The sequence below is a fragment of the Heliangelus exortis genome, chromosome 1, assembly GCF_036169615.1.
Source record: "Heliangelus exortis chromosome 1, bHelExo1.hap1, whole genome shotgun sequence".
Lineage (NCBI taxonomy): Eukaryota > Metazoa > Chordata > Aves > Apodiformes > Trochilidae > Heliangelus > Heliangelus exortis.
Window position 1 is genome coordinate 131,606,554 of NC_092422.1, and position 22,770 is coordinate 131,629,323.

At 40.0% G+C, this 22,770-nt stretch overlaps 1 protein-coding gene across 2 annotated transcripts in view; it reads left to right on the forward strand.

Annotated features, from left to right (window-relative positions):
• Positions 1-13,111: 13,111 nt before the first annotated feature.
• The window catches only part of FRS2 (fibroblast growth factor receptor substrate 2), a 54,792-nt gene continuing 45,133 nt past the window's right edge, over positions 13,112-22,770 (forward strand). The window contains exon 1 of one of the 2 annotated variants that reach the window (XM_071766647.1): positions 13,112-13,284. The gene's annotated coding sequence lies outside the window, so the exon portion shown is untranslated. The remainder of the gene's footprint in view (positions 13,285-22,770) is intronic. The other variant, XM_071766640.1, reaches the window with a different exon arrangement.

Below are 22,770 nucleotides of genomic sequence, written 5' to 3' on the forward strand. Positions count from 1 at the left end.
CCGGGCCGGCCTCTTGGGTGACTGGGAAGAGGCCTGGGAGCTGCCGGCCCTCCTCTTTGGGGCTCGCCGTGCCGCCCCTTTGGAGCTGCAAGTTTCAGAAAGCACTGATGAAACCAGAAGGGCAGGAACCGGTGTGACTTTCTCCTCTGTTCTTTGGGAAACCCAGTGAAAGACGGGTAGTTCCTGGCACAGGAGAGAACCCTTAGAGGTTGTGACAACAGCGTTGCTTTGGCTCCTTCTCAACATGTGCAATACCCTCAGAGCAGGGCAGCTGGAGTGAGATCTGCAGAGCCCGCTTGCCAGGCAGAAGGGCTCAGCAGGGCCCCTCTGGGGAGCTGGGATATGCTCCTTTCCAAAACCCCTCACTGTCCCTTGGCTAGAAACAGTTTTGCCAGCAAAACACACTGCTTTTTGATTGGTTGTTTTTTTTCTTTCCTCTCTTCTCTCAAGTACAATGTGAGCTTTTCCTCAAGTGCCAAAGTCTCCTTGGAACAACTCCTTGCTCTTTCTTTAGGATTCAGACAGCGCCTCCAACTGTTAGTATTGCCACTGACATGAAAAGTGGGATTTAGCCTCTGTGTAGGTAGCAGGTCAAAGAGCACAGGTAGGGGACACCAATGACCTGGGTGTCTGCTCAGCCTTGCAGAGAGCTTCAACAAGTGCACAATGAAAGCTGCCAAGGATTGGCAGTATATTTCTTCCTGAACACACGTTCTCCCAAGGGCAGGTATATGCTTCCTGCCTGGGGCCATCTCCCTGCACCTCAGAAATATTTCCCATTCTTGAAGCAGTGTTGAGAATTTTCAGTGCCGGACAGTGAAAAAACAGGTCCCTGATACAATAAAAAAAAAAAAAAAAAAAAAGTCATATCTGTTTTACAAGAACTGGCTGTGATTTATTTCACTCGGACTAGAACTCTATCCAAACTAACTTCAGTAAAGACACTGTAATTGTGAAGAAGAACTGGATTCGAAATAACATTTTCATGATCAAAGATTCTCAGAAGCTTTTGTAGTAATTAGAGAATAACAACTATAGAAAATGTTTTTGCTTCTCATATTTAAATTAAGCATAAAGATAAAATGCATGAGGTGCTTATTAAATGAACATACAGATAATGCATCTGATAAGATCAAAGCAATTGAGTGGGATTTTAATTTAGGCATTTGACTGACTTCGTCTAAAAGAAAAAAAGTTTTTGAAGTAAAGTTGGTCTTGCTCCATAACACCTGAGAGGTTCACTCAGTTGTGGATTGTTCTACTGGGCTATTCTCTCCCCTGCTGATATATTATTATTTATATTGTATCCTGAGAATACTGCACATGCAAAATGTGCAGGCAAAGTTCCAGGCCTGAAGGCTTCAATCTAAATGGGAAATACAGGATGAGTAGTTTAATAAATTGCTCTTCTTTACTTGAACTGTAAGCAGTTTCTTTCAGTTCTGCACTTATACATTCAACCACTTTGAAATGAAGAACCATTCTCTATAGTTCTCATACTGTGGCAACACAACTCAGGAGATTCTAGTGGGTAATTGAAGCAGCTACTGTCTTTCACCATATATTAAAAAATTGACTACTTTTTAAAAATCAGTATTACTCAAAGTCACTTGCATGCAAATTGCTGTTATGGTCTTAAGAAATAAAAAATAAATAAAAAAAAGACTTGAACTTACAAATGCTTACAAATCTCCCACTTGGATCAAAAAGTCTTTGACTTACGGGTTGGAATGAACATGCAGTTGTTTGGTACAAAACTAAGCAGACTTGGGAAGAAAAACTAAAACCAAAAACCCTTAGCATCTTGCTTCATTACAAAATAAGCTTGTGCCCATCTGCTATATGTGAATGTAGAACAGAAAAACAAGAACTTAAGGCTACTTCGTAGATGTACTGATGCAGTGGCATTAGGATTGGGATATGAAGCCTACCCTGAGCTCGAAAAGAACATGAAGAGTATTTGAACATCTCAAAAAAGCCCAAGGGTATGAAAGAGAGACAAGGAAAAAAACATCAAAGATAATATATGGTCCACGGTCACCAGTCTGTTTTTTTTTCACAATGAAGCTCTCTTCTGCAAGGGGATGAAGCTTTCTTAGCACTGGAATGAACTTCTGCAAGAGTTGAAGACTCATAAACTTCTCCATTCATCTCAAAGACCTAATTAATTAGGGTTCTTTAATAATAGCAATGCCAGCCTGTTTTTTTAATCCCTCATTGAAAAAAACCTGTTCTGCCATCTTCTTCTTCACCATAACAGCCAATATGGAAAAACAAACACAATGGTACAAATATCTCTCTGCAGGAGAATTCGCTGGTCCCACCTGAATCAAACTGCTTTGGGGAAAATTTCATTAGCAGGACTTCCTTGGTCTCCATCCTTTAGAATTTTCCTCATACTGGGAGAGAATAATTCTGGTATATATTTTGACTCTGTCCCTGATTTGGCTTAGAATACATGCTATTATATGTAATTGAAGGGAAAGCTAATAATTTCTGCTTATAATACCATTAAATTAACAAGTCTTCTTTTATTTCCCTTGTTTCAAGCAATTATGTAGTATGCTTCTACCACTTTATGTGTGAATTCAGACAGTATAAAAAATTGATAAATAGTATGCTGGCTACAAAATGAGACTCTGTAGGCACTGTAAAAGTAGTTTTATATTCCAATACTTGTAATTCAGCTTTGCAGTACTTAATCTTTTCTTCTTCTGTGCCTCTTCTGTGGGACGTGCACAAAGGTATGTCATAGACTTTTATGTTGGCTGTCTCAAACCAATTCTGAAAGTTACTTTTTCAAGGGCTCCAAGGGTTTCTCACCTTGGGTGGTCCATCACCCTCACTTTGTTGTTACTGACCATGTGGTAAGAAAGAAGTTTCTTGCCTTCCTGAACAAGCCCACGCCTTCTTTAATGAGGAGAAATAACAAACCCATGTTTTTGTTCTCTTGCATGTCAGACTGTGATCAGCAGCAGTTTCATAAGCTTCCCTCAAGCTGAGAGATCCTTCAAGAGAAGGGTAGTTGATATGTTTTGTAGTTCTCCAGTTTTCATCTGTAGAAATCATGATGATGAGTTACACATTCACTTCTTGCTGTGATTTTGGAGTAGGTAAGGCAAAAGCACACGAATGAAGGACAGCAAAGCCTGCTGGACCAGTGCTCAGAAATGTGGATCTAGCACTTTCTCTGAGCACTGCTTTCACCAACAAATTCTGATTAGGAGGCAGAGAAGAAGAATCCTGTTTTGGGTTCCTTCTGCAGCTTTTCTGCTGAGCAGGTAGAGTTGTTCTGGAATACAGAAAAAGAACATGTTTCACTGTTTTTCAATGTGACAATTTGCCTTCTCCAGGAAAGCTTTTTATTTCTTGCACAAAGTAATGTATTTACCCCAGAGAAACTGCACAAGGTGCTGGTGGGTCTTATTTACTTCACTACTTACATTGAAGTTAATTTGAAATAATTTATTTTGCATTTTCTACTCCAGCTAGGAGAAACACCGGATGGAAACACACACAGTTATATCTGATTTTGCTTAGTCAGATCTATCACTGCTAGGGAAAAATATCTAGGTTGCAAATTTAAATCTTCCATGACACATTCTTTCCAAGAACATCAAAAGGCATTTTCTTGAAAAAGCCAAGGTATCCATGTGTTAGAGGAAGGAGTTTCAGAAAGGTACCTACATAACTCTGGTATGTAATGTAGATTAGAATTTCATGTTAAAGACAGTTTCCCAAAGGCAACCCAGGCATTCTGCCAACCACAATGTCCCTTAATTAATCAAATTACCAAGGAGAGCACTGATTATATGCCTGTGCCAATACAGATCTTTCCAACTCTGCTAATTATACCTTTTTGTGACAGTATCTGCTGCCCTAATGGACAGTAGGTCCCCAAAGATTCATTTTACAGTCTTTGAGCATGAGAAATACATTTAAATGTATTCCTGGAATCTGGAATGATTAGTCCATCCATTCATGAGAAGCATAAAAAAGATACTTTGAAGTTTTTATATAAACATTCTGTAAATCATTCTGTAAACTGATGGCAAATACATACCAGAAACAGCTGTTCTAATAAAAGTCTGTATCAGACTCACTGTCTCAGATCCTGTATGTTGCCATGCTATGGCCAGACTTTCCGTTTCTGCAATGAACTTTTTCTGACTAGAAAGCATAGCAGGACATATTCAGAATGATGCAGGGACAAGTAAAAAGTAGTGTAATTTTTAATATTTTCTTTTAGTAGTCACTATTCATAACACCCACTGTGAAAAGAGTGAGAGAACTATTGATTGATTTAAATCTTCCTTAATTTTTTACCAAAAAAACCCCCACCACACACTGGTGCTTAATCATACTTTGCATCATGTACAAGCATGCAGTTTTCCATATAAATTCCATAAGGTGTTTAATCTGCTATTGCAAAAATACTTATTTGCATACAATCACACCCTGCTGTGGTTTTAAATGTTTTCTGAGAATACATTTTGAGCCTATTATCTTAACCTCACTGCCTTTCTACCTATAGAGTAGCAGACATGCAAACCCTTTAATTTGTATTCAGACCTCACTGCAATTAAGATGAAGTGCATTTGTTCTTTAAAACTAAAGGACTCAGCTTGTTTCTTAAGTCCTGCTAGTGAATACACTGTTGCTCAGTTGCTGAGCTAGAGCAGAGTCTGCACCTTACAGATAAAAGTTATTAAAGGAGAAAACAGTGATGGTAGTTTTGTAGTCTGGGTATTTTTGTAGTCTGCATTGCCTGTTCATGCCACGAATGCCATCTGTTGAACAGAAGCAGTCAGTCACAAACAGCACTATCTTACGTTTCAGAAATCTTAACCCAAATACTAAGAATTACTGAACTTAGCTAGAGAAATCAAGGTGAAGAAAACCATCTTTTTCCTGGCTTTCTTGTTGGAGACGCATTTGATCTAGACGCAGAGATGTAGTTACAAAACCACACTGAGCTACATGGCAGCATATGCTATACTAAGTGTACTCTTCCCATCATTCGGTGTTGACAAATTAATTAGATATCATCCATTTAAAGAAAACATTGGAATTAAGAACAAAAACTGCAAGTGTAGACAACAGTACCATTTACTGGCTTCTGCTGTAACTACACCAACTACTTCTGATGTATTTTACAACTTTGTTTTTGACTACTGTCAAGCCACTAGGCAAAAAGTACCACAGCTGACTCTTGCTTTCTTTGCGGGGAATCCAAAGTGTCATGTCCCCATTATGCTCTTGCACTGAGCCTTAACATATATTAGTTAACCCAGGCCAAACATATTCCACTTTTGTTAATTAAGATATCACATGGAATAATGTATAGTTAGGGCATAAGTACAATATAAGAACCTGTCTTAAAATGAAAGAACCATATAGGTAGCAATGGGCCCCAGGAGGCCACCTATGACCAACTGCTGTTCAAAGCATGGCTGGTTGGAGTAGATCACTCAGGACCCTCTCTAGTCAAGCCTAATTGTCTCTCAGATAGGACAGCTACCTCTCTGGGTAATATGTGGCACTATTTGACCACCATCATGGAAAATAAATAATAAAAAAAGCAAGAACAGAAGAAAGAGAGGAAGAGAAGAGAGGAAGGGAGGGAGGGAGGGATGGATCTTTGTAGCTAGGCAGAATGTTCCGTATTTCAACTTATGTCCATTCCCTCTCCATCTCTGTGAGAAGCATCTGGCTTGGTCTTTCATGCCAACAACAGTAGTAAGCTCTTCGTTTAGCCACTTTCTTAAGGCTGAACAATCTCAGTTCTCTCAGTCTTCAATAATACACCATTTTCCAGTCCTCTGACTATATTGGTGTCTCGCCTGTACAAGCTGCAAAATGACCATACTGCATCAGACTGCACAGGTATGTCCAGCTTACTGACCTCAACTGAACAGTCAGAACAGACAGGAAGAGAGTATAAAAAAGCACAATCTTTCTTGATATATAATCAGGGGTTTTAGAAAATCATCGCTTAGGGAGAACTTGAACCAAAGGCCACTGTATTCTATTCAATTCACCAGGTGCCAATGTTTCCCTCTTGAATTTACTGCCCTTTTGAAAGTAATGGTAGTTTTAGCCTCCACATTTCTGGAAGCAGTGAGCTCCATGCTTCGGTTTTGTAGCATGTGAAAAAAAGACTACATTTTCATTGTTTTAAACTCACTGTCCATTATTTCCCTTGTGTGCCCACTTAGGAGAAAAAGTGAATGAGTACTCCCACAAGCCACCGTTTTATGTAATTCAGTCATCTTCCCTCACTTTTTCCTTTTCAAACAAAATAGTCCAAGTGTTGGTAAGTCATATTTCAAAGAGAAACTATTCTGTGTTTTATTATTCTTTTCTACCTTTACTTTCTTTCTGACCTGGGAAACCAGAGCTTCATGCTGCTCCCTAGATGTGCCCACATGACTGATCTGCACAAAGATGTCACAACATTTTCTGCTCCGTTCTGTCTTCCTTTTCTAATGATTCACAGTACTTTTACTTGGGGCTAGAAATTAAGTTTCCATGGAAATATCCTACAGAGATTCTAAAAACTGCTTCTACAGCAATGACAGCATATGTAGAATTAGCACTAGTCATGTAATTAAGATTGGATCTGCCTGTGTGCATTACACTACATTTATTGTGAACTAATTTTAACTTCTTGTTTAAAATCCATGCTGCTCAGCAGAATGAGATCCCTTTGCAAATTCTTGCTGTCAGCTTCATATTCCACTGCTGTACAGGATTTTGCATCAACAGCAGACTGTGCTGCTTCCTTACTCACTCCTTCCAAGACCATTTCTGAGTATGCTAACTAATGCATGTCCTAGCATGATCCCTCAGTGAGTACAATTGTAACTCTCTCGTGGTGTAAAAATGACTAAATATGGCTACCCCATTAACCCTTCTTTTCCAGCTAGTTACTAATTCAAAAGACACCCTTCCTTCCTAACCTATGACAGCTCACGTTCTTTAGCAGCACTGGTGAGGGACTGTGCCAAAAGCTCTTTTGAAATCATTACAATGAATGTATTACCCTGGTTTATCGGTTTGATGTTCATCAAAGAACTTCGTAACTATGACAAAGTTTCTCTATCTACAAAAAAAACCCCAAACCATGTTGTTTTTTCCATGGTCTGACATATTTGTGTGTATGCTGGAGCCCTACCCCAACTCCCTGGCACTGATTTGCTTATGTGACCTGAGACAAGTCTTGGTGACTGCACTACTAAGGGGACTCCCATGCTGAAAATGAACATTTATGGTCCTTAAATCAAAAATTACAGTCTTCAAAATTCTCATCAATTTGCTTTACAGCTATGGAGGTGCTTATGTTCCATAAATTCTTACTTCAGTGAAGTTTCCTCACAAAACATCTCTGACCACTTTAGCATATATATCCTAGCAAGCTACTTTTGCTCCTAAAGGTACAGCCCAGACAGTCACAATTATTCCAGAGGTGAGGACTGAGGAAGCTCTAATAATCATGTTACAGCACATCCCAAGTGAATGAAAATATTAATCTATATGGTCACAGATAGAGGATGGAACCAAACCCACATACCCCACAAGCAGAGTTTTGGAGTTTCTAATCACTGAACAGGAAAGGGATAGGATGTTTTTTTCCATCCCTTAAAATGTTCACGTCTGAATAAAGAGACCTCTTTAGGAATCTAACATGAGAAAGTTTACTGAGATAAACTCCAAGCAGAGCAAAGACTTCCAACTCAATTCATTTTGAGAGGACGTTGAGAGACACACTAGTAAGTTTTGGAGCTGAACTTGCCTGTCTGCTCTGCCTCTTCCTTGAAACAACTCCTTTGTTGGTCAAGTGGACTATTTGTCAGTGTCCTGATTATGAGTTGCAGTCTGGACCTAACAACATTCCTGAATTGGCAATGTAGTGGCTGAGGCAAAGAAGCAAAATCCATCTGCCTGTTCTCCAATAGCAGTTGTAATACCTGCCAGTGGGACTCAACAGACACAAACCCAGCACCGTGCAAGACTCTTAGCACTAAGCCCTGGTCATTGTCACTTCAGTCACATAAATACCAGCGGCCTTTCACACGGGAAAATTTAGCCAGCTTCTTCTTACTGGATCCCACATGCTCCCACTTCACCACTTGCTTCTGCCACATACTACATATAGGAAACTAGGATAAAGAGCTTGTTGTGTTGATTTCACCCAGCAGCAAAATTCTTCAATGTTAACTACCACACAGGCATGAGAGGTAGACCCATGCCAGCCTCACAGTGTTCAATAAGGCCAAGTGCAAGGTCCTGCACCTGGGTCAGGACAGTCCCAAGCTCAGATACAGGATGGGCAGAGAATGAACTGAGAAGAGCCTTCAGTGAGGTTTCCTGAGGAAAAAGACTTGGGGATGTTGGTTGATGGTGGTTTTAAACTGGAAGAGAGGAGATTTAGGTTAGACAGGAGGAAGGTGAAGGTGGTGAGACACTAGAACAAGTTTCCCAGGGAGGTAGTGGATGCTCCATCACTGGAAGTCTTCAGGATCAGGTTGGATGGGGCTTTGAATGAGCTGGTCTAGTGGGAGGTGCCCCTGCCCATGGCATGGGTGTTGGAACTAGATGATCTTTAAGGTCTCCTCCAACTCAAACCATTCTATGATTCTCTGAAGACCCTCTGCAGACCTAATCTACACCCCCTTGTAAGTAAAATGAAACTATACTTCTTTTGTACAGGAAACACAGAAATTATCTTACTAATGCTCATGAAGTATCTACTAGACCAATGCTAAATGCCCTATGAAATACCTAAAAAGTTATTCATTGAATGAATAAAAGAGGGAAAAGGTAGTTGCTATAAGCAGACATTTAAAATAATCAGCTGCTTTCTCCTGTGAGAGGCATCTATTCTGTGTCCTGAGTAGGGAAGGGGCAAAATAGAAAAATGGTGTGTGATAGGCTACTTGATTCTATCATACTTTCTGCCTGCAAAGGAGTCAAAATTACAGTTGAACAAGTTGTGTAATTTTTAAAGGGCTGACATTGTGACAGTGCTCTTTGAATACTGTCACAACTGTTTTGTACATAGTACATAGCCAAGTGTGCACAGTTCCAAGATCCTAAAACATTATCAACTTTACAGGGGAGGTGTTCTTTCTTAAGAAGTAGAGGATCAGGCCATAAGGGACTGCTATATAGCCCTTACTGTATGCCAGGGCTTTGTTCAATTGTGTAAACAGAAATTACTTGATTTGAAACACAAAGGGTTGTTCTATTTAGCATAGAGGCATATGCTAAGTGGCATATTCTGCCACATGTGAGGGGTGGCAGAATGTGACATGACTCGGTTCAGCCAGCACACTATGTCAAACTCTCTTTGTAAATCTGTTTCTTAAACTCCTGAAATGTTGTTATAAATTGAATAGGTGGGTTGTTTTTTGTTTAAAAAAAGTGTTTTTTGTCACAGTGTTAAATAGATTTTGGAAAGGGGGTTCAGAACCAAATTACGCTCCAGGTAGCCTCTTACAGCAGAGAGAGTGAGCTTCTGTACCACATTTCAACCAGACAGATGCTTTTGCTATTGAGTCATAAACCCTGAAAGACTGTTTATAATTGAGCCCTCGTCTGTAATTGGGTTATGTGGTACCTATAGTAATATCAAAGGCCTTCTTTATTAAGAAAAAAAAGAAAAAAAAGTTTCTGCAAAGTCCTATGATTTATTATGAGGCTGTTGCTATGGTTTTATATTTAAGAAAAACTGTTTACTCTCCTATGTTTACTTCAAGAGTAGAATTTATAGTTGAAGTATTAAGGATCTGAATCAGTATCCATCTCCAAAAATACATCCAGGTTTTATGCCAGAGGATACACATCTCATACTGGTCAGAAAAGACTTTGCTGGTGAGGAGGCAAACTATGTGTGAAATGGGATATTTTCCAAAGTTCTTGTGAAGAAGAAATATAGTTCCTTTTATTGAAACCCTTGAGAATGTTGTTGCCATGAATCTCTGAACAACATATGAAAGGAAACTGCAAAAACACAATGCAGATTCTGGCATTTTATTCCCCAAGAGTCCCTTCTTTGTCAGACCCAGGCATTTCAACAGAATACAAGAAAATAAGAGAGCATAGGATATTCTTAATCAGATAAATCTGCTGTTAAAATGTTGTGTGACTGGACTTCTCTCTTTTTATACTGCCCAAATCTAAGTACACCACAGGCAAAAGCATTTGACCTTGAGAGTCCAAATTTTATGATAAAACCCAAAACAAAATGTTAGTATAATCTTATAAGAGCATAGAAATTGCAACAAGAAACATCGATGAACCAACACTGAAATGCATAAGGACAACTTCTGGAAATATAAACAATAGTATATCTGATATATTTTAATGTTATTTCCTCTTTAAAGACTAGGAATATTTCCACAATATTTATATTACCTTCTAATTTTTAAATAAAAAGGAGGTGTTAACCTGAAAATTTTCACTTGGGATTAAAATTTCATTACTAATAAAGGAATTAATTCCCCATAGTAATAAAATTTAAATTTAAATTTAAATTTAAATGAACACTTTTAAAATGAACATTTCATTGGGTAAACCAGTTATGAACCAGAGAACAATGAAATGTATGTTTACCTTTGTTGCCTTAAAAAACCATGCATTTAGCACACACGGTAGCCATTGTGTAAGACAATATAAAAAATGACCAAGCAAAAAAATTGAAATGCTTAGCTATTAAAATAACAGTTTTATAAAATTTAGCTATGAGGTAACCACTTCTGGAAAAGCTTTAAAGGCTGAGCAACACCTAACTGTTAAAAGAGAGAATATGAGCTCTAGTGAAACAATAGAGTAGATCTCTCACCTCAAAGGTGATCAAAATAAAGTTTAGAAAGAATTAGAACAGAACTGGAGATGCCATCCAAGGACTTAAAATTATCTAAATTCATAATTCACAGAAATCTGCAAGCAGCTATGCAATCTTCAGAAGAATAGTAATTTATATGGCACCTGGATGGAGCTGCAATAATCTCAGTTTGGGGTGACAAAAATTATTGTAGATATGACCAGTAACCGATATGTCATGGATTCAAAAGATCTATGAAATGAGAGAGATAAATAACAATGTGACCAGCTGGAAATTCCCATCAGGAATGAGACATAGCAAGGTCTTAATAACACAGAAAACCATTTGGAGAAAGATATTTAAGAGCCACAGAGCACAGCAAAAATGCAGTATCTAAATACAGAACTGGTCTGCCAGTGAATCTGAGTGAGCTGGGTAAGGTAACAGTCAGGTAAACAGTGAAGATGATCAATTTGGCAGGTGAACAAAACCAGAACTTCACTTTTGATGAAGACCTTGGAATTGACTGTCAAAGAGACAAAATGCTATCCAGGTTTAATACAAATCTTGACACACAGTTTAAAAGCAGCCATCGATGTGAGCTGATGAAGGCATTGTGAGAGCTAGGGGGAAAAGAAAAAAATAAATGAGCCAGCAGAAGAGACTTGTGGAATTGTTGTTCTGTGCTCATCCAGATGCTGCTGATGGAAAAATCGCAATGTAGAAATACATAGCTAGATGTGGACTCACAGACTGAGATCAGTAACTGATTCCAAGTGTGCTTTAAGGCAAGTCACAAGGAATGCTGCAGATGTTTGTCTTAAGAGAAGCTCATTGGTTTATAGCCCCTTGATATATTACATTTATGGGATACGAGTATGTTAGAGGACAGAGTTTGCTATGTTACTTCATGTTTTACATGACTCAACCACAGGATAACCCCATTCCTCAATGTTATCCATCCAGCTCTCTCAGGTGCAATGATACAGACATTAAAGCACAGTTGTTCTCTCTCCCCCTTTCCTTCTAGATATTATCACCTTTCTAGGATGTACATCTGAAGAAAATCTCTGCATAGACTTCAGCTTCTTCACATCTCATACAGCCTACATATTAAATGAATATCCTGGTAGAGGAGTGCTGTCACCTGCTTGCTTCTGCTAAGAAACAGGAACTGTGAAATGAAGGGAAGGTAAGCAACTGTCAGAGCAAGATTCTCCATTATCCCTGCTAAATAGATAACTGAAACACAGCCAAAACACAAGTTTCATGGCCACGGAGAAAGTAAAAGAAACAGTGACAGTGACAGATCAGTTCTGGAAGTAACTTGGTGCTAGGAATTGTTTGTTGGACAGGTCAGAAGTTAAGGCAAGGCCAAAGAAGCAAGCCTTGCCTTAAGAAGCAAGAAGAGGGAAACATAACGTAGCATGACCACAGACAGAGCTGTGAGTTTTGTTCAGGTTGGTGGCTGCTCTAATTGTGAGAATGTTTTTAATCTATGCATGTTAGGGCATTAACTACACGTTCAAGAATAACTGTAGGTTACCAAGTCTGTCACAAGTATTGGTCTGCAAACTGGAATAAGACGAGGACGTATGGGTTGTGACAGTAGGAAAAAATGCAAGGTGACTTTTGCACTGGCTAACAGGAGTGTTGTGTATACACAAAAACACACAGGCCACGCACCACTCTCACTCGTATTTCCCACGTCTTTGCTCTTTGTTTTTTAGCTAGACAGCGTCTGTCTCGGCTTTCAGCTGCACGTAGGGTGCCTTCAGGAAACAGCACAGCTTCGGTGGCTGTAGAGACCGCTTACCATGGCAGCGTCCGAACTGCACGGGACGCTGCGTACGACACAACCCACCGGGGCGGCCTTGCAAGAAATTTAAAAAACAAACCACACGAAACCGGCTGAGCCAATCCTTTCCAAAGCTGGGTGCGCAACTGCAGCTTTAATTTCATTTTTATTTACTTATTTATTTACTTTAACCAGAGAAACCAGTAAGACCCGCTTCGCTTCGTGGCCGCCTCCCTCCCAGCCGTCCCTCGGATCGTTTGCCAGCAGCAGCCCCCGGCTGCCCCCGCTGCCGCTGCCACCGCCCCCCCGCATCCCGGGCTCCGAAGGCGGGGGCCGTGCCCGCTGAAAGGGCCGCCGGACCCCGCCCCCGTCCCCGTCCCACGGCCCCCGCGCGCGCCCCCAACGGCTGCAAGGAGGGGCGCCCGAGCTGCCCCCGCCCGCTGCTGCCGCCGCCGCCGTTCCCGCCCCCGCCGGAAGGCGCTGCCGCCGTGCCCCGGAAGTTGTCGTGGGCAGAGTCCGGCCCAGAGCAAGGCCCTGGTGCCGCCGCTGTCGGGGAGGCGCAGCCGTTACCCGCGGCGCGACGCGGGGCCGCTCTCTCGCCCCTCAGAGGCGGCCCGGCCGGCTCGGCTCGGCGGCCAGCACGGGGCTCATGGCGGAGGTGGGTGCTGGTCCTTGCCCCTCCCCCGGCTTCTTCGAGCGGGGGTGCCCAGCCGGGTACCCTGGGAGGGGGCGGCAGCGGAGGCTCCCGGGACCAGGCCCGGGTCGCCCGTGGGCGGGAGCAGCCCCGTTTCTCATCTCCTCCCGCGGGAGCCAGGGTGGGACGTGTCCTGCGGTAGGACCCGTCCTCCTTCCCCGTCCGAGGTGGGAGTTCAGGATATGGGGGCTCACTGTGCAGGTGGCGGGAGCTGGGTGGCGGCTGGGGTCCCCCGGGGCGGGGACCGGCAGGAGCATAAGGTGGTTGAGGGGGCTGCGACTGGGGGTTGTTTGTGGGCGGGCAAAGCCGTTGCGGAGGGATCACCGCCTTGCTTCGGGGCTGGGGCGTGGGTGCGTGAGCGGAGTGCGAGTTTAAAAAACAAAAGAGGAGCCGTGAAGGTTGTCCTGGCAGCTGGTTTGCTGGAGGGAGGTCTGGCGCGGGGGTGCGGCCCTGGGCTGCCTGACCGCCCGCTTCTTCTGTGCTTGGCGTGTCCCATAGCTCGGTCCCAACCTCTGTGACCTGTCAAGCGCTTGCACTTTCTACTAGGTCAGCTGCTTCTGTCACATGCCTCTCCAGACAAGTGCATTTTCTGTTCCACGTCGTCGAGCAAGTCCAGGGGCTTTCGAAGTGAGAGCTGTGAGACTAATTGAGAGCTCTGTCGGGTCAGTGGGTTAGGGTCAGCAGACAGAGCCTCCCAGGGGGAAAAGGGGGGCATCCGGCCTTTTCGGAGTGGTGCTGAGTATGAATGAAAGCGATACTTGGCTTCCTTTCTTGTCATTTTAAACTCCCTCTGACAGAGCCTTAGATGTGAATGTAGTAAGGACAGTTCTGAAGGATTGCAAAGGTCAAAAAGAGTCGTGATACCAGTTTGACTTGGTTGTCCATTCAAACTTGATTTTCTGGAAAAGGAAAGTATGTTTTTTAGTCTTCCCGGTCACTGCATCTTGTTTGGTGTTATTGAATAAGAAGCGATCATCATGGTTAGAAATCACTAGGAATGTTGTTGGACTGCGACTTGAAAATAATACTATCGTAGTATGTACTGTAGGAATTGGGGTTGGTTTTAATAAGTGTTGAAGAAGTTGCCAACTATAGCTTCATCTTAATAATATATTTAATGAGTTTTTTATTTGTGACTTTTTTGAGATTTTTTGGGGGGGGGTTTTTGGTTTTTTTTACTTAAAGTGCTGGTGACTGACTTTTAGGCTAGTGAGCAAAAATGTCCTTTTAACTTGCTTTGATGCTGCTAGTGTTTGCTGTAGTTCTGTCTTAAATCTGCTCTGCTGGCTCTACAACATATTTGTATGGAGGGGAACAAAAACCTAAAATTTGAGTTTTATTGCTGTGTTAAGTGACTTGCTATTAAGACGCATGTGTTCAGACACAGTAAGCATCCTGTTGTCTCATTAAAGTCAGCAGAACTACTAGTGAATTTTGTTTTCAAATTTCCTTTAGCAAGTGTGTTTGGAAAGTCCATCTGCCTATGACTGCTTAAAAAGAAACCTCTATCAGTATAAATCACCAGTTCAAGTCCAAAACTTGATTCCAAATGGAAAGTGTTTAAGAACATTATTCAGTGACTGAGATTCCCTGAGTTTATTTGCCTCTGTGTCAGGAATGCTTTGAAAATCCTGCTTGAAACAACAAGTCAGCAGTTGTATGTGTATCTGGTTAAATGGCTTTCCAGGGTTTTTCTCGTGTGCCATTTCAGTGTCTTGTTTGTATGTTTGCGGTGAGTTGTAATAAAAATAAACTAATTTCTGTATAATCTTACAGGCAAAGTGGCTTGGAACACTTCTTCATAGTACAAGAAATTTTTGTTAAAGAAAGATAGTCTTAATTTTTTGTAATCTGCAGGTGGTAGTATGTAGGAGAGTACATCTTTAAGAAAGGAGGTTACAGAAACTGGAAAAAATATAATGGTACATTGTTTGCAGCTACATGAATCTGATTCAGCACTTCAGTTATACAGTTCTTGAACTGTGATGTTGATATGTTTTGTCTTTTTAATTTCCCTTATGATGCTTCTTTGTTAACAGGACAAATGTAAACAAATATATTCACTTGCCATGGAAATAATTCCCTGCAAAAGCAAATAATCCAGCGATAAATTATATTGTTTGGAAGTTAGCAAGATTATTGCTGTCTGTAGTCCTACTCAAGATACTTTACTGTTCAAAAACCAGCTTGAAAGTAGATATATCCATGTTTGTAAGAGGTCTGATTCTGAGCTCACTTGAATGAATTTTGTTCACTTTGGTGACTATTTGGTCTGGCAATTTAAGCAAAATAACTTTTTTAGTAGTGGATGAAACTCACTCCTGACAGGAGATGTTTGTAAGACCACTTTAATCACCTGAACCATTGTTAAAATACCTTATAAGTGCTGCACTACAGTTAAAATAATACTTAACATGACTGCATTTGGTTTCAGTAGGTCTGTGTTATTCCAATGCAAATAACTGAGGTTTTTAATCAGTGATATTTAGAAGAGTATCTTCTGAAGGTATCATTAAGTTAGAGTAACGAATGCTCTGTCTTCATTTTATTAACCACAAAGAGTGAATTTGGGTGAATGTCATGAACTGGCCTCACTTCTTGCTGCTTGCGCCCAAGTGGACTATGGCTGCTTAGGTTTTGGAAAAATAAATGAAGGTTTAATCTTAGCACCAAATTAATGAAAGTCATAATGTACAGCTGCTCTGGGAAGTTTAAATTTAAAATGTAGCAGCGTTCAAGTCAGTTTCCACAGCATCATGAGCTAACCAAAACTGGGCCTTCTGCCTTCCTACCCTTCCTTCCTCCTTTTTCTTCCTTGTGTCAGTAAGGATGGCACCAGGAGCTGATTTAGGAAGCTGAACTGGCTGAAAGTTTTTGGTTGTTTTTTTTTTGGTAGTTAGTTTTTCATGGACTCAGCAGCCTGAGCCGACTCACCCTGCAGTTGGGCACCTGTATGTGGCTGTGTGACCAAAGAGGGGGAATGTGAAAGAGGAATAGTGGAGCCAGAAGATGTGAGACTGATGGGATGGGGCTCCAGCCTGAAGCCAACTGCTTTGCACAGGTGTACAGCTGTCATGGACCAGCTCCACCACTGAAAAACATGGTCCTGTTTGTTTCCACCCCATTCTGCTTCTTCCTTCTTTGTGCAAGCAAATACTTGTATGGTTATGTGGTGAACTGGGTTGAGGTTTACTCTCATTTGGGGGAGGGGCAGGGAGGGGAGGGTTCGGTTTAAGCTGGATCAGTTTGCTGCACAAACATTTGTGCGGGTTCAAAGAGAGGGGTGGAAGCAAGTAGTGAGGGGAGCAGGGTGTGTCTGTTTCTTCTGGTGATGGTGACACATAATGCAGTTTAAAGTATATTTGATACCAGTCTAATTCAGTGAAGTGAGGCTCATACAGCATTGAGGGTTTGAGAACATTGTTCAGTTATGGTTCATGGGCATATTTTACATCTAAGACCCCTTAATCCATGGCAATGTGTCTCTGATTTCATTATGTGCTTTGAAGGGACTCCGAGGGAAGAATCTGGCCTTTTGTGTAGTAACTCATTTTTTTTAAGTAATTTTATTTTGTACCTATTGTTTCATTTAGCGGTACTTAATGGGAAAAATACGCTGTTTATAACTGCTATTCATCCATCAAATTCTTGAAACAATGAATTTGTTCAGCATGTATGTCAAGTTTTTAAATTTAAAAAACTAAAAGTAGAAGAGAGAGTGATCAGTGTGTCTGGTAAGAAAACTGAAAAACATTTTGTAGTCATGAGTAGGTTAAAAAACCCACATGAACTAATCTATGAAAATTAGGAAGCTGACCTAAGACATAGATTATAACTTCAGACAGTTTCATAGGAGGCAGTGTGTGACTTTTCTTAAGCAATTATTTAATGGTTAGTGGTTTTCAAAATCTGTCATAAGGCTATCCCAGAATTTGTATTTCATGTTTCAGGATATAGATAGGCATTTATTTATTTAGTTATTTTTTAATTAAACTTCTGTGAAAATTTAGATATAGGGTCCCCCAGCCATTTGTCTCTAATGCTCTCTCATAGATTGCTGTGCTTAATGATCCTTTTCACCAAAAAAGCTGTATGTGGTGTTGTGTGCTATGTTCATAATCGACAGTTAAATGGGCAGCATTAGCTCAGGCTAATTAACTGGCCAGTTAACCTTGATTAATTTTTCCTGAGTTGGATTAATGTGCTCTTACCCTATTCAGTCTGTTGCAAATCTGTATGGGTGGTAACCTTGCTTTGCTGGATGGTGTTGAGTAACTCTGGGCAGTAGCTACTGCTGGAAGAGATGACCTATATGCAGGTTTTCAGTGACATTTTCTGAAACAAATATAATGGGCTTTGTTTTTGTTTGCTGCTGAATAACACCATTCTTAAAAATCAAAGCTATATAAGGAGCTCCGTAGGCCAAGAACTTCTCTCTTGGGTTGTGTAATTTTACACAATTTGCAGGTGATATTTTAGTTGCGTGTTAAGTTGTAGAACAGCAGTCCCACTATAACAGACCTTGAATTTTCCACCCCTTAGCATCGTCTAATCTTGTTGCCCCCTCTATGTAATCAGTATTAGATGTGAGTGTTCTTTTTTGAACTTGAACTGGTGATAAACGTGTATGGTGTTTTCTCATAAAAGTATGCATGCATATAAATCTTTATGTATGTGCCATCTATTCTTCAAATGCTCTTGCAAGTTTCTTCTTCACTAATTCTGGCAGGGTGGCAACAATCATGATAACTAATTTAGTTCACTGTTGAGGCCTATCTCTCTGGAGCCATGTGATTCTTCAGACTCTCAGTCTTTCCCTCTGGCTTGACATGACAATAGAAATTATTATCCCTTGGCTTCAATAAAGAAAGTAATGACATTTCTGATGTTTATACAATAAAATTTTATGATTATTGCATATTTGGGACTGACTGTATGCATTTTTTTTCGAATCAGTAGAAATGACACTGTGATTACTGTTTCTTTTAATCTTTAAATTACTAATTAATCTAAAACGTAATTTAATTTTATTTCTTATTTGTTCTTCCAAAATGCTTTCACATCCACATGTGAGGCAGTGAGATAAGAAGCTTCTTGTCACATGAGCTGTTCTTAATCTGTCACTGACTTCTCAGGTGATCCAAGATGATCCCTAAACTTCTTGCCTGAATCTCAGTTGACAAAGTAATACTAATATCTGTCTTATGTGATGTGTTCTTCTGAATTACTGCAAGTATAAAATTGTGTTGTGTGCTCTTGCTGTCATAGCTGCCCATGCTGGATGGTCAGCTTTATTTATTTCACCTTGCAGAAGCAGCCACGCCTACTAGACCTGCCACTTGTCTCAGAACTTTTTGCTTTATATACGAAGGTTCAAGTCGAGTATTGACTGTTGTGGTAGAAGTACCCTTGCGTCAGCATGTTTTTGAATTGTGATTTTTTAAAAAATCCTAAAGGCTTTAGCTTTTCCTTATTTACTATAAACATGTATGTTACAATGAAGGTACTCAAGTATTTCTTGCTTTTCACTTTTTTCTTGTACTTTTCTGTTGAGTAGAATGTGATTCAGAAATACTGTATGAATGGTCTCTGGTTGTAATAAAAGCTGAGAACTACAGGGCTGCTGGAGTATCTGAGGTACTGATAGGTTTCCTGGACTGTACTGCAAACATGGAAGAGACTGGGGCACTGTGTATTCAGTCTGAAGAACTGAATTTTTTCCCTTGGCTTTTCTTCGTAGTGACTTTGGTCCTGACAGGACTGAGATGCTAATGCTGTCACTTGTACAGTGGTGACAGTTGCTGTAAACTATTGATCTGTTACTGTGTGCTGACTCAGTGGGGAAAAGTTGCTTTAATTTCCTGGCTTTTCAAGGGCAAAATAGAATGTCTTGTATGCCTGTACCTGGGTTCCAGTGTTTCTGATGGAAGATAGAGAACCTGGATATGTCTTTCACTGGAGTGGCAGTTTCAGCTGGTGTGTTGATATTGCCACTGTTTTCCTGTGGCCACTACCAAAGAAGCTGAAGTGCTTAGTGGGTCTTATCTGCTGAGATTACCTTGACACAAATGAAGGACTTGTTTTTCAAGCATATCTTTTTAAATGATTTTGCATTAGTGTGACACCTGGCACACTGTGCAGGTGAAGACGTCTCATTTGTACCATAATTTAGTCAGTAAACATGATTCTACTAATACTGCTTGTTTAGAATCGCTGAATATCATGATTTGGAAAACACACATTATGTGAACACATGAATTATATTCACCAGCACAGTATTAGATAGATTTTTGAAATGGAATGCCTTAATTTCATGGCTTGCAAGATATTTGACAAGGTGGAGAGTTGACTGGTTTTGCCATGCCTTGGGATAGCATGACATCTTTTTCCCAAAGGCAGATGCTGAAGCAATAGCTTTAAAGCAAAACCTTTCATATCCTATTTTTTTTTCCGTGCAGAAACGCAAACCTTGGTTTATATGCAAACTTGAAGTGAAAAATAAATGATTTAGTGCTGTGTTCTCTCTTGGTAGCAATGTATTTTACAGTGAGTGTTTCTGAAGTGACTGCAGTAGCTTTTTGCTTAGCTGCACAGGAGGGCAAAACTGAGCTGACTGCAGCAGTTATTCTTCAGACATGTCTAAATTTTTCAGTCTGTTTATGAGTATCAACAAACACTTTGTGCATACTTTCGCCATGCGTTGAATGCTTCTATTTTCCTTTAATTTAGCTTAAAACTAGTGATGGAATTCCTGAGGTTTTGAAAGGAATAGCTCTTGGCAAGCCTAGAGTTTTGAAACCAAAGGCAAATTAGGATACCAAGCAAACACTGGGAGGGCTACGTCTTCAGGGAAGTCTGTTAAGATTCTTCCAACATCTTAAAGTTTGTTGAATCTATGTTTTAAAATATATAGGTAAAAAAAGTCAGACTTTTTTTATGGAGCATGGAGCACAAGGGGATTTTTTTCCCCTTGATGTCATTCAACAATTTAGCCTTTTCAGCCAAGCATTAGAATCAAAGGGTGTAATACTCCTTTGTAGCTGTCTGTTTTTCAGTAACTAAAACACAGATTGAAGCATATAATTAGATGATAAATTTTAGTTTAAATAAAATACACTCTCGCTTTTAAATTGGCACAATAATTTTAATTGAAAGTAGTATGCATCTGTGATGTTTTACAACAATATAATAAAAATCAATTTACACTTTCAAAGCTTAGTTATGCTTCTTATAAAGTGCATAATAAAGCCACCTTAGTTTTGTGGGAATAAGAGGAGATACTCTGAAGCAAAACTTGCCTGCCTGCCTTGTCCCTCTCCAGCATCTGCAGCGCTGCTTCTTGCAGGCATCTTCTCGCTAATCCTGAGGTGTGCAGCGTTCTTACAAATCTTGCATGCTGTCTCCTTAGTTTAGTTTACTGCATTTCTTTGCAGAGTTGTGTGGCTCTGCCTGCCTTCGTTCAGTCATACGTTTCCTTGCAGTGTCTCTTAATATCATAAATATTTTGAATGTCTCAGGGTTCATTATCTTCTCTTTCAAAGGTAATGGCTTGCTTGTCATTTTCCGTGTTGCCGGCAAGGGGTATAATCCTCCCTCCCCCAGGGCAGTTGTTTTGAGTGTAGCCCTCTGTTTTTCCTCTTCTCCTTGAATCTACATTCATGTTTTATTCATATCCTCCTTGTTGCTTGTCCAAACTACATTTTCAAGACCACGTTTTCTTTTTGTCTTTTCAAATGAAGTTTAGGCCTGTATCTGTCATCTGGAGTACTTCAAGTGCGTCCTCCTTTTTCTACTGATATTCCTTTCTCTGCAATCTATATAAAATACAGCTGGTACAATTTTTCAATAGTCTGTCTTCTAGCTTTCATAATCAAGCTGAAGAGGATTGTCTTTTAATTCAAAGAACTGCATCTCATATTTCTGCATCATACTATGCTCTTCTCCCCTCCTAGTCTGGTGCTCAAATCAGTGTTTCGTCCTTACCTGTGTCCCTCCCCCCGTGCCCCATCTTTACTTGTTTCATGTCCTACTCTTCACTTTGATTTAAGAAACTTCTGAGTATTAGTTTTATGTTATATATGTTAATGCTACTACAAAAGAAAAGGGTTGCACCCCTGACTTTTCTTAATAGACGTTAGGATATCCTGTTGTCTCTGCTTATACAGATGAACTACTTATTTATCTATCAAAGCTGACCTTTGGATCTCTTCTTATAGAGACCTGTGAAATGTGTGTTACTGTATATCTTTTGAATCTGATTCCCTTGTCTGATGACTGTTCTTTTCACTTTGGAGTAATCAAAGAGCACTGGCAGAATGCTTTAAGCTCTATTGTGTAAGTACAATGTCGGATTTTGTGGACTTCAATTATCCTCTGTGATTTAAGTTAGTAAATACTTTTTCTGCACTTGGCAGGTTTCTTTGTTGAGGCAAATCACGTCATCTGCAGCTTTTATTAAAATGATATACAAATTAAATTAAACGGGCAAATAGTATTAAGTGCCATGTGCTACACCTGACTTATTGATGAGCTAAAGCTAATGTTATCAGAGGTAATACTTTTAAAATTGTTAATTAACAAGAAAAGCCAAGTGACTTAAGTATTATTTCCGTGTCTCATGATACTTGGGCTACATGGGTTTTGTGGCTTGTATTTTTGTTTTTGTTTGTAGTGTGTGTTTGGGGGGGATTTTTTTGTTGGTGGTTGGTTGTGGTTTTTTTGACAAAGTTAAACTTTTGTGGGTCCTCCTTATTTAAATGTTTTCAATTTTTTTCTGGTAATACAATGAAAAAGTAAAATAATTATAGTTAAAATAATACATTTTAGCAAATAGCTTGCTGAACCTGTCTTATAAATGTTTTAGGATATTAGGGTTAAATCTTTGTAAACTTTTTTGGGTCATGGCACCTGCCTTATGTTTCATTCTCTTTAAGTCTACTGAGTTGTAATTGAAAGAGCAGTGCATGTGTTGCTCGTCAATTTGTGTTGCCATAAATGTAAAAGGACAAGGGCAGTGATAATTTTTTAGTGCTCGTTCTCTCAGGTATGCACATGTTGATACCAGAGTAAGCTGGATGTTTCATATTGGTCTTTACAGTGTTTGTGCAGCTTGACTGGAGGTATTCTTAAATAATTGGCCCTTACTTTAAGATTCCTAAATTCACTTAATTGGGAAATGTTTGGATGTTCTGTGTTAGTGTGAATGCCACTTTATCTTCTTGGTAGCTTTCTCTCTCTCTGTTTACTCTGTCAATGATGGCATTGAGTTCATGGAGCAGTTTATTGTTCACTTGCAATTTTGCTAGGAAGGATATTTTTATGTTAATCTTTGTTATTAAAATGCATTTGCTTAAGACATTTTAGATCTTAATGAACAAGCTAATATCATGTACAAAATTTTCCAGTAAATTGTTCTCTAAACTTGAACCTTGGGGTATTTAGTTGGTATTA